At 37.6% G+C, this 12,104-nt stretch overlaps 2 pseudogenes; both read left to right on the forward strand.

Moving 5' to 3' along the window:
- Positions 1 to 514: 514 nt before the first annotated feature.
- LOC148209807 (uncharacterized) lies at positions 515 to 1,693 on the forward strand (annotated as a pseudogene).
- A 603-nt stretch (positions 1,694 to 2,296) lies between these two features.
- LOC148209808 (uncharacterized) lies at positions 2,297 to 3,731 on the forward strand (annotated as a pseudogene).
- Positions 3,732 to 12,104: the final 8,373 nt, after the last annotated feature.

A 12,104-nucleotide genomic window follows, 5' to 3' on the forward strand; every position in this document is an offset into this window, starting at 1 on the left:
TTAATGCAAGATTATGTCCATATCAAGGAACAATACAACCAAATAGGGTATGAATTAGACCATGCGAGACGTGATAACACATTATTACGTCATAATTCAGAACATGTGCTCACCCAAGTCAGACAGGCAGCTCGTACGGCAGATGGTTTAGTTGAAGAGGCATGAGCTCTCACGTCTGCCATTGCCCCTATGCAGCTGAATTGCAAAAGCACACTCAAGTTCTTGGGCAAACTTTGGCGAGATCTAGAGCATTGGGGACAGTTTTATTGACACTCTGCTTTAATGTACTTTCAGTTTCATGATTTAAGCATTAGGGTTCAAATTTGGCATAATTGTTGCTTTCTTGCAATCTTTATTTATTTTAATCCAATTTATAATAAAACCACAAACTTATTTATTTATGGTTTTCTTTCTCTTTCTTTTTGTCTTCTATTTTTCTAACAACAAAAGGGATTGTTCAAGATAACTTCTTGCTCACCAGTACCACATCGCCAGACACAGGGCAAGATTAATGATGGAAGATCGAAAAGTTGAGCAGGAGAAAACAAGGAAAGATATTGAGGAGTTGCATAAACAGTTAGATGTCATCCTCCTCGTATTGGAAAACGGCAAGGCGGCTGCGGATCCTGCTACATCTAGCAATCCCGTCCATGAGTCGCAAGAAATCTCGTCTTATCCACCTGGTGGTACGGTCCACCTCTTAGGTCAGTGGCAGAGGGTTTCATGCCACAATATACAACGTACAACCCTCTGTATGACGTCCCAGTTGGTCACTATCTGCATCCCTTTGTTAAGGGAGCTCAGCAAATCCCAACCAACATCATTTTTCGAAAGCCCGAGCAAATTATGTCACCCCCTACAGTGCTTAATCTAGGTGGTCTCCCAGCCAAGACAGACCCAGTCGGACAAAGTACCCCCAATAACAAGAAGTTCAAAGTTCTGAAGGAAAGATTAAGAGCAATAGAGGGGAGAGACGTTTTTGGGCAATATTGATGCCTCTCAATTATATTTGATATCTGGATTAGTCATCCCACAAAAATTCAAGGTGCCAGAATTTGAGAAATATGATGGTTCTTCTTGTCCTTAGAACCACTTTATAATGTACTGCCGGAAGATGACAGCGTACGTCCAAAATGACAAACTGTTGATACACTACTTTCAAGTTAGTCTATCTGGTCCAGCTTCTCGTTGGTACATGCAGTTAGATAGCTCTCATGTCGGTTGGTGGAAGAGTCTGACCGACTCCTTCCTGAAGCAGTATAAACATAACATAAACATGGCTCCAGACCGCTTAGATTTGCAAAGAATGGAGAAGAAGAGTACATAAAGCTTTAAAGAATACGCCTAAAGATGGAGGGACACGGAAGCTCAGGTTCAACCTCCTTTAACTGATAAGGAGCTATCTTCTATGTTTATCAACACTTTAAAGCAGCTCTTCTATGATTGGATGATAGGAAGCGCTTCCACTAATTACTCTGATATTATGACCATCGGAGAAAGAATTGAGTATGGGGTCAAACATGGTCGATTAACTGGTATAGCTAATGAGACATCAGCCACAAAAAAGGCAAGTTCCTCGAAAAAGGAGGGAGAGGTGCAAATGGTAGGAGCAGATCGACATTCTTGGAAACAACAGCCGTACGGTCGAACACCACGATACGCTATGTATTATTACCCAACGCTATACGCGTAATCATCCATATGTAAATAATGCAACTTCACATTACTCCCTTATGCCTCTCAAAATTTTCGACCCCCGGCCAGTCAAAATTTCCAACCTAAGAGTTAATAGCATAATACATTCTATACTCAAGGGCAGCAGACTAATAGAGGGACACGTAAACAGACTCAATTCGACCCAATCCCTATGACTTATACTGAGCTTCTACCTCAGTTATTTCAGAATAATCAGTTGGCGCTTGTACCTGTAGATCCGATCAAGTCTCCATACCCAAGATGATACGATGCAAATGCTCGTTATGACTATCACACAGGAGTTGTAGGACATTCAACAGAGAACTGCACTGCATTGAAGTATAGAGTTCAAGCTTTGATCAAGGCAGGTTGGTTGAACTTTAAAAGAGAAAATGGGCCTGATGTAAGTAATAATCCACTGCTGAATCATCAGAACCTCCAAATAAATGAAGTTGAATGCCAAGGGATCGAGTCAAAGAGTAAGACTGCATAAATTACAACCTGTATGGAGGAACTCTTTGAAGTTCTCTTGGGCGGTGGATATGTATTAGTGGAGTACCTATGCCCAAACCTCAAGTATAAAGGGTATAATTAAAGTCTGATGTGCCCGTTAAACGCTGGGGCAAAAAGACACTTCTTAGAGCAATGCAACCGTTTTCAAAGGAGAGTTCAAGAGTTGTTAGACTCAAAAGTCCTTATTATTGCAAATTCTCACCAGAAGGAAGGAATAAATGTTGTGGAGGATGTTTCGGCTGCTGAAAGCTCAAATTCCTCTCTTAAGCCAAAACCTCTCACCATCTTTTACCGTGAAAAGCCTGATGCACCCAGCAGCAATCGAAAATCGATCACTATCACAGTCTCAACTCCTTTCGTGTATAAAAGTTCTAAAGCAGTGCCTTGGAGATATGAGTGCAAGGTAACTGTCGGGCAAGAGGTATCATCTCCTTCACTCTTAGTTGACAATATCATCAGAGTAAGAAGTTTGACACGAATTGGGAGATGTTATACACCGGATAGCTTGCTTAAGCACACGTGAACGGGCCTACTAGTGAAAAGAATAAAGAGAAAGCAAGTGAGAAGAAGAAAGAGAAAGTTGAAGAGAATAAAAAAGAGAAGGCCAAACTCAACGATGATGTCTATGATGAACTGGTGAAAGCAGTTGTTGTAAAGGATGCAAGTCCTAAACAACTTGTGTTTGAAGAAGAGACTCAAGAGTTTCTAAAGCTAGTGAAGCAAAGTGAATACAAAGTTATTGAACAATTAGGTCAGACACCCGCAAAGATCTCTATATTGTCTTTGTTGTTATCCTCTGAAGCGCATCGGAATACACTATTGGAGGTCTTGAAGCAGGCTTTCGTTTCACAAGACATCACAGTGGAAAATTTGAGCAACGTTGTTGAGAACATAACGGCATCTAGCTTCATCACTTTTACAGATGAGGAGATACCACCAGAGGGTACAAGACATAACAAAGGCTTCTCCACATCTCAGTTAAGTGTAAAAACTTCCTAGTAGTAAAAGTCCTTGTTGACAATGGATCGTCTTTAAACATAATGCCGAGATCCATGCTAGAGAAGTTACCGGTCGATATGTCCCACATGAGGCCTAGTATTGTGATAGTAAGAGCTTTCGATGGAGCTCGCAGCGCTATTGTTGGGGATATTGAGATCTCGATCCAGATAGGTCCTTGCACCTTTGACATAACATTTCAGGTTATGGACATTACACCAGCTCATAGTTTCTTGCTGGGGCGACCGTGGATACATTCGGCAGGAGCAATTCCATCCACTTTACATCAAAAAATTAAGTTTGCAGTTGACCAAAAGTTGGTGATCATATTGGGACAAGAAGACATTTTGGTCTCAAGACTCGCTTCGATTCCATACATTGAAGCAGCATCAGAAGCTTTTGAGTCATCATTCCAATCATTTGAGATTTCAAATGCTACAACTCTATATGGGAGGTTTGGAGGACCTAAACCACGACTATTAAAGGCTGCCTTTAAGGGAGATAATGGAGCTTATACAAGCTGTTGAGGATGGCTAAGAACACGAGGAGGTTCGAGCTAGGGTATAAGCCAAATAGAGGTGCCATCACCAGAGTGCAGAGCCGTAAAAAAGCAAACGTCTGGCAAGATTTGAGAATAGGGAGTATGATTACCCAAGGAGGACTATTCCACCTCTCAGCCACCCTTTCAAAAATGCCGACATAATCCATCAGGAGTACGGTGAGAGTTCTGTAGTAGCAGCAGTGACAGAAGAAAGAGAGCAAATCAGACCTTTTGTCTTCCCGTGTCTAGACAGTTTCGAGTTGAGCAATTGGAGCGTGTTAGAGCTACTGTCTTTTGTAAATAATAAGTCAAAGTAATTGTTCATTCCCCCCCCCCCCCACCAATTTCTTAATTAATAAATTAATTTTCTATCCCCTGTACATTTTATTCAGACCTATCATTTATCTATAATTCTTCCATATCAATAAAGTTTAAGTTCATTCACTTTGTTTCTTTCCTTTGCTATTTTTTTGGGCCAAATTATTCATTTGTTTCATTTTCCTTTCTTTTCTCCCTTATTATGTCTTAAGCAGTAATACTGAAATTGAATGTTATAATGATTCGAAATACAAGCTTGATACACCTATATACAACGTCAAGTCTGATGAGGAAATGGATGATGAGCTCTTTGCTGAGTTATTAAAAATGCTAGAAGAAAAAGAAAAGATGTTGGGATCTCATGAAGAATTAACTGAGATAGTTAACTTGGATCACAAGCCAAGGCAAAAAAAGGTTAAAATAGGCACTAATATGTCTTCAGAGAGTCGCAAAAAGTTGATAGAGTTACTCCATGAATATGCTGTTGTTTTTGCTTGGTCCTATCAAGATATGTCTGGTTTATATACAGACATTGTAGTGCACAAATTGCCAATCAACCAAGAGTTCAAGCCGGTGAGGCAGAAGTTACGAAAAATGAGACCATATATGTTGATCAAGATAAAGGATGAAGTAAGGAAACAAATTGACACAAGATTCCTTATGGTATCTAATTACCCTGAGTGGGTGGCAAACATTGTCCCTGTATCAAATAAAAATGGACAAGTAAGAATGTGTGTGGATTATAGAGACTTGAATCGTGCAAGTCCAAAAGACAACTTCCCGTTTCCTCATATCATGTGTTGATGGATAATACTGCTGGATTCTCAACCTTCTCGTTTATGGATGGGTTCTTAGGATACAATCAAATCAAGATGGCACCTGAGGATCGTGAAAAAACCACATTCATTACGCTATGGGGAACTTTCTGCTACAAAGTTATGTCGTTCGAGCTAAAAAACGCTGGGGCAACCTACCAGCGTGCCATAGATACCCTCTTTCATGACTTGATGCATAAAGAAATTGAAGTTTACGTGGATGATATGATTGCCAAGTCAAAACATAGCGAGGAGCACACAGTTATTTTAAGGAAGCTATTTGATCGATTGAGGAAGTTCAAATTGAAACTCAATTCCAACAAATGTATATTTGGGACAACCACTGGAAAACTTCTGGGCTTTGTAGTAAGCCAAGAAGGTACTAAAGTTGACCCGGATAAAGTCAAAGCAATCTTAGAGATGCCACCTCCACAGACGCAGAAGAAGTTAGAGGGTTCCTAGGACGACTCAATTACATCGCAAGGTTCATATCTCACTTAACAGTAACTTGTGAACCCATCTTTAAATTGCTCCGCAAGAACAACGATGGTGTATGAAGTGAAGATTGTCAAGCAACATTTGATAAGATTAAGCAGTATTTATAGGACCCTCCAGTTCTTGTGCCACCAACTCCAGGACGACCCCTCATTTTATATCTCACAGTGACTGAAAACTCAATGGGATGTGTACTGGGGCAGCATGATGACTCAGGCAGGAAAGAGCACGCCATATATTATTTGAGTAAGAAGTTTACTGATTTTAAACTAGATACTCTCAAGTAGAAAAACCTTGTTGTGCTCTAGCTTGGGCTACCCGACGTCGAAGACAGTACATGTTGTATTATACCACATGGCTCATTTCAAAGATAGACCCCATAAAGTACATTTTTGAAAAGCCATCTCTCTCAGGTCGAATTGCAAGGTGGCAGGTTCTCTTGTCCGAATACGATATTGTCTATGTGACTCAAAAGGCCATTAAAGGGAGTGCTCTGGCTGACTACCTAGCTCAACAACCTATAAATGACTACATACCGGTGAAGTATGACTCTCCAGACGAGTATATCTCTACCATAACCATAGGTGAGGAAAGTTTAGACCCACAAACTTGGACCATGATGTTTGATGGTGCCTCTAACGAGCTAGCTCATGGCATAGGGGCTATCTTGATATCACCCAAACGAGATCTATACCCTCTTACCGCTAGGTTATGTTTTGACTGCACACATAATATGGTTGAGTATGAAGTATGTTTGATGGGTGTTCAGGCTGCTATTGATATGAAGGTCAAGAAACTCAATGTTTTTGGGGGATTCTATGCTAGTAATTCATCAGCTAAGAGGAGAATGGGAAACAAGAGACGCTAAGTTTTTGCCTTATAGACAGATCATAACATAATTGTCACAAGAATTTGATCAAATCTCATTTGATTATTTGCCAAGAGAAAATAATCAAGTAGCAGATGCATTGGCCACATTAGCAGTGATGTTCAATTTAAAACTGAATGAAGAGGTCCGTCCGATTAAATTTGGGAGGAGAGATGTCTCAGCTTCTTGTATGAGCATTGAGAAAGAACCCGACGGCAACCTTTGGTTTCAGGATATTAAGCAATATATCAAGAATAAATAATATCCACCCAATGCTTCAGAAAATGATAAACGCACCCTCCGCAAGTTGGCAATTAAGTTTTTATTAAACGGAGAGATACTTTACAAGAGAAACCATGTCACAAATGTGGAGACATTTGTATTAAATATGCAAGACTCATGTGTATTAAATATGCTAAGTTGGCAATTAAGCTCTTAAGTTTTTTTTAAGAGCTGGTTATAACTGGCTGACTGTAGAGACAGATTGTATTAAATATGCAAGAAAATGTCACAAATGTCAAATTTACTCAGACAAGACTCATGCTCCTGCTTCTCATTTGCATACTTTGACAGCTCCTTGGCCTTTCTCTATGTGAGGCATGGATGTGATAGGACCTATCGAACCTAAAGCATCAAATGGGCATCGATTTATTTTGGTAGCCATAGATTATTTTGCTAAGTGGGTAGAAGCAACTTCTTATCGAGATGTGACAAAATGAGATGTAGTCAAATTCATCAAGAAAGAAATTATTTGTTGTTATGGTCTTCCTGAAACCATAATTTCTGATAATGCAAGGAATTTGAACAATAAATTGATGAGCGAGCTTTACGAGTAGTTTAAGATCAAGCATCTCAACTCAACTCCTTATCGACCTAAGATGAGTGGTGTAGTGGAAGTTGCCAACAAAAACATAAAAAGAATCGTTGAAAATATGACTGTAACTTACAGGGACTGGCATGAAATGCTTTCGTTTGCCTTATATGGTTATCGCACCTCAGTCCGTACTTCAACTGGGGAAACGCCATTTTCATTAGTTTATGGTATGGAAGTTGTTCTCCCCGTTAAAGTAGAAATTCCATCATTGAGAGTTATCATGGAAGCTAAGTTACAAGAGGCTGAATGAGTCCAAAGGCGTTATGAGCAGCTAAATTTTGTAGAAGAAAAGAGGTTTACGACATTATGCAGATGACAACTTTACCAAAGAAGAATGATGAAAGCCTATGACAAGAAAGTGCACCAAGAAGGTTTAGAGAGGGGGATTTGGTTCTAAAAAGAATCCTTCAGTTGCAGAAAGATCATCGAGGCAAATGGACCACAAATTACGAAAGACCATTTGTGGTGAAAAAGGCTTTCTCTGGACGAGCATTAGTTCTGGCCAACATGGATGGCAGCGAGTTTTTAAATCCAGCCAACTCAAATCATGTTCGAAAGTATTATGCATAGTTTCCAATGTATTTCGGAAAATTTCACTTTGATCTCAGTATTTTACTTAAAAGACATTTTGTGTATCCATTCTCTATTATAACCTACAAATTCGAACACCATTTTTGAGATGTGTGTCCTTTGCCATAATTAGAAATATCATTTATAAAGTCTGTTCTCTCTTCATCCTTCCTATTTATGAATGACGGTAGTTTACATTAATGTTCTCCAAGGTCACTTGTTATTCGAGGGGCATAGGAAGCCTAAAGATAAAGATATTTGTTCTTTAGAATCATCGGGACAAATATGACGTTACAAAGTTATCAGGGGCAAAGTCATCATCCCATTTAAGGAGTTTGGCCAAGTCTCAGTTCGTCTGTGTACTCTCAATCCAGTAGGACTTTGAAGGGAAACGAAATGTGGTGACCTAGCTATCTGAATAATCCAAAGTTTATATTACAAAAGCAAGTGATTTCACTCTATTTTTCACATCCAAGATAAAATTTCTTGTTATTATCATGCATCAAACACACATTTCATGTATTGCTACATGCATTCTATACATTTTCCTTGAAGAAGTCTCTAGAAAGCCTTGGGGCAGGAAATTTCGTAACGGTTCATTTTTGCTCAAGCAAGCGTGTTTAATTAATTTGTTGGTTAAATCGAACCCGATCGAAGTTCGTGGTCGAAGCCGATGTCAAGCCAAGTTCGTTGCCTTTTAGTTTTCCGTTGGTTAAATCGAAGCCGATCTAAGATCGTGGTCGAAGCCTGTGTCAAGCCAGGTTCGTTGCCTTTTAGTTTTTTGTTGGTTAAATCGAACCCGATCAAAGATCATGGTTGAAGCCTGCATCAAGTCAGGTCCGTTGCCTTTTATTTTTCCATTGGTTAAATCGAACTCGATCAGAGATCGTGGTAGAAGCCTGTGTCAAGCCAAGTTTGTTACCTTTTAGTTTTCCATCGGTTAAATCAAACCCGATCAAAGATCATGGTCGAAGCCTGTGTCAAGCCAGGTCTATTGCCTTTTAGTTTTCCGTTGGTTAAATCGAACCCGATCTAAGATCGTGGTCGAAGCCTGTGTCAAGCCAGGTCTGTTGCCTTTTAGTTTTCCGTTGGTTAAATCGAACCCGATCTAAGATCGTGGTCGAAACCTGTGTCAAGCCAGGTCCATTGCCTTTTATTTTCACGTTGGTTAAATCGAACCCGATCAGAGATCGTGGTCGAAACCTATGTCAAGCCAGGTCCGTTACCTTTTAGTTTCCCGTCGGTTAAATCGAACCCGATCGAAGATCATGGTCGAAGCCTGTGTCAAGCCAGGTCCGTCGCCTTTTATCTTTTTTCGGTTAAATCGAACCCGATCCGAATCGAGGTCGAAGCCTGTGTCAAAATAGGTCCATTGCACTTGTCATGTTAGTTAAATAGAAACCGATCCAATATCGAGGTTAAAGCCTGCATTAAGCATGTTTGAGATCCCGCCTAGTGTCAAGTTGGGCCTTTCTCTATCTTGCATTCTTTAATAAAAAATTTTACCTTCCAAATACTTTGTCTTTTTTCCTTTGTGTACCCTTTCAGTTCTTCAAGAATACACAATGGGGGGCAAGCTTAGACACCGTATTTGGTCCGACTCAAAATTTATTTATCTATTTATTTTTATTTTTTATTATTACTTTATTAAGTTATATTTTATTTCTTTTGATTTAAATTATCATAAGTTTACTTTATTATAAGTTTTAATGTAAAGTTTTAATTAAAAGTAGATTATGTTTTGAAAGGAATTTGGTTATTATTATTTTTTATTATTTTAACATTAAGATTTTATTTTAAAAAAATTATGAAAATATGTATATCAACCCCCGGCGGCTCTCTTCTCACGGTGGCAACGTGAGTTGCAGGTTGCGTAACCGTGGCTCCTCTAGAAACCCCGACGGCCAACGCCTCGACGTGAGCTACTCCTCCGGCGGCACAAAATCTACAACACCCATGAAAGGCAACACATTCCTGGTAGGTGATGAGCGGCGATGCAATCCTCCGGCGACACCCGTAGCTTCCGATGACCGAGAATCCGACAGCACAATGGCAAATCCTCCGGCACCGGCAAACCTATCGACGACATAGCAAACCACAGAACCCCAACACAGGTACAAAAAAACTTGGGCACACGCCTTTATCTTTTGGGCTACCCATTTTCTAGCTAGGGTGGGTTATGAAAGAGGTCCTTTTTCAAAAAAGAAAAAGATTTTATTTTAAGTTTAAAACTTTTTTTTAACTAAAATGCAAATAAGGCAAAATAAAAGGTCTTTAAAAATAAACGAAAAGTTTTCTAAATAAATTTCTTAAAAAAGGAGAAGGGTAGATTTTTTTTTTTTAATGATAAGGTGGTAACAATGTGAATTTTAAAATAAAAGTTTATTCTGAAGTTTTATTTTTGTTTTGTTTTTTTTTTATTTTTTTAAATATCTTTATAGATAATGGTGAAAGATCTTGTTTTGGTTTTTTTTTTAAATAAATGTCTTTAAATTAGTAAATGAGTAAAAAGAAATTTTTTTTTTTTAAGGAAAGTCTTAAGATTAAAATATTTAGAAAATGTAAGGTTTTAAAATAAAATAGAACTTTGTTTTAAAATAAAAGAAATAGATTTTTTTTAAACTAAATTTTGTTTTGAGATAAAATGAATTTTAAATTTCAAATGGTTTTAAAATCGTTTATTTTTAAGAGGATTTCGTTTAAAAAATCTTTAAAATAAAAAATTTTCGCTTAGAGTTTTGTTTAAAAAAAGTTTAAAAATAAAGGTTTTTATTTTAAAAAGAAAACTTAATTGACATCTTTAGGTGTTGGCATAATGTTAATAGACTTGATTGTTGACCTTTGCAATCCAAGTTCAAGCCCTTTTATGCCCCTTATTTATTACTTTTTTTAATCATTGTTTTTACTCAATAATTATTTCAAAAACTCCAATGACGGGAATTGGAACCTCCAATATTTTCGAGGTGTCAAAATTTTTCCAATAGCTTTCATGCCACTCATATCTATTAATTCATATCTTATTACAATGCGTGAATTAATATAACATGGGGCATTTCAATCAAACACAAAAATATTTTTTTTCTTGGACCAAATAAAATAATAGGATAATTTATGATAAAATGTGGTATCGTTTTCGAACGGGTGTCGTAGGGTGCTAGCACCTTCCAAACGCTCAGTCGACTCCCGAACCAAAATCTGTCTTTCGCAAACCAAGTTTTTAAAATAGGTAACCAATCACACCTCGAAGATGATTGGTGGCGACTCCAAACCCTAAACTCGAAAGAGACCCTTCAGGGAATGACGTCAACCGCTCCACGTCGCGATGATGTTGCTGCAGAGGGCAAAAACAGCTGTTAATAAATTGTTGAAAGGAGATGTGTGATGATTATAATACATTGATTCCGAAGTTTTTTGTGAAGTTGAAAGAAATGAATCGGGGTTTGTTTCCTTTAATGATATACCAATAATATATGCTTTTGATATACGTGTAATATGTATGGGATGATCTATCTTCTTGATTTAACTATGATGTATGTGTTTTGATATACTGTTGATATACTACTGATATATATCTGATTATACTGCTGATATCATATCTGATTTTGATATACTTGACATGTTGCTGTGATATATTACTGATACATTTGACGTGTTGATGTGATATATTATTGATATATTTGACGTGCAATGATATGCTATTGACATAGTATTTATATTATTTTTGTAGGTACATACACTCATATGAAATTGATAAGACTGGACATTTTAAGTTTTATTTCATAACTCTATGTGCATCTATTGAGGGTTTCAGGTATTGCAGACCTAGTATATTTGTTGAATGGACATTTTTTACGAGTAAATATGGTCGTACACTATTAACTGCCTCAACGTGCAATGATAACAATAAGATTTTCCCTCTTGCTTTTAGTATAGTAGATTCAGAAAATGATGCATCATGGATATGGTTTTTTCAAAATTTAAAGAACAGTTTTGGAGATTGAGAAGGGTTAGCTATTATTTCTAATCGCCATTTAAGCATTGGAAAAAGTGTTCTAAAGATTTTTTCATATGTTCAATATTGTGTTTGTAAGCAACATTTGTTCAAGAATTTGAAATTGTCATACAAGGACTTCTTGATTGATAGACTTTTTGAAAACTATGAAAAATCTTACACAAATAATGAATTTGAGTTAAATATGAGGTTGATGGAATCAATATATCCTACTATAAGAGAATATCTTAGTAATGTTGGATTTGAGAAATTGGCTCGTGCACACACTAAAGAAAGAATATATCAAATGTTGACAACTAATATTTCTGAGAAGCTCAATGCAACTTTGAAAGAGCCAAGAGTTTTATCTGTTGCATCACTACTTGATTCAGTTAGACAATTATTTCAGAGGTAGTTTTATGATAGAA

This window comes from Momordica charantia (genome assembly GCF_013281855.1).
Source record: "Momordica charantia cultivar OHB3-1 chromosome 8 unlocalized genomic scaffold, Mcharantia_2.0 BLBB01000008.1, whole genome shotgun sequence".
Lineage (NCBI taxonomy): Eukaryota > Viridiplantae > Streptophyta > Magnoliopsida > Cucurbitales > Cucurbitaceae > Momordica > Momordica charantia.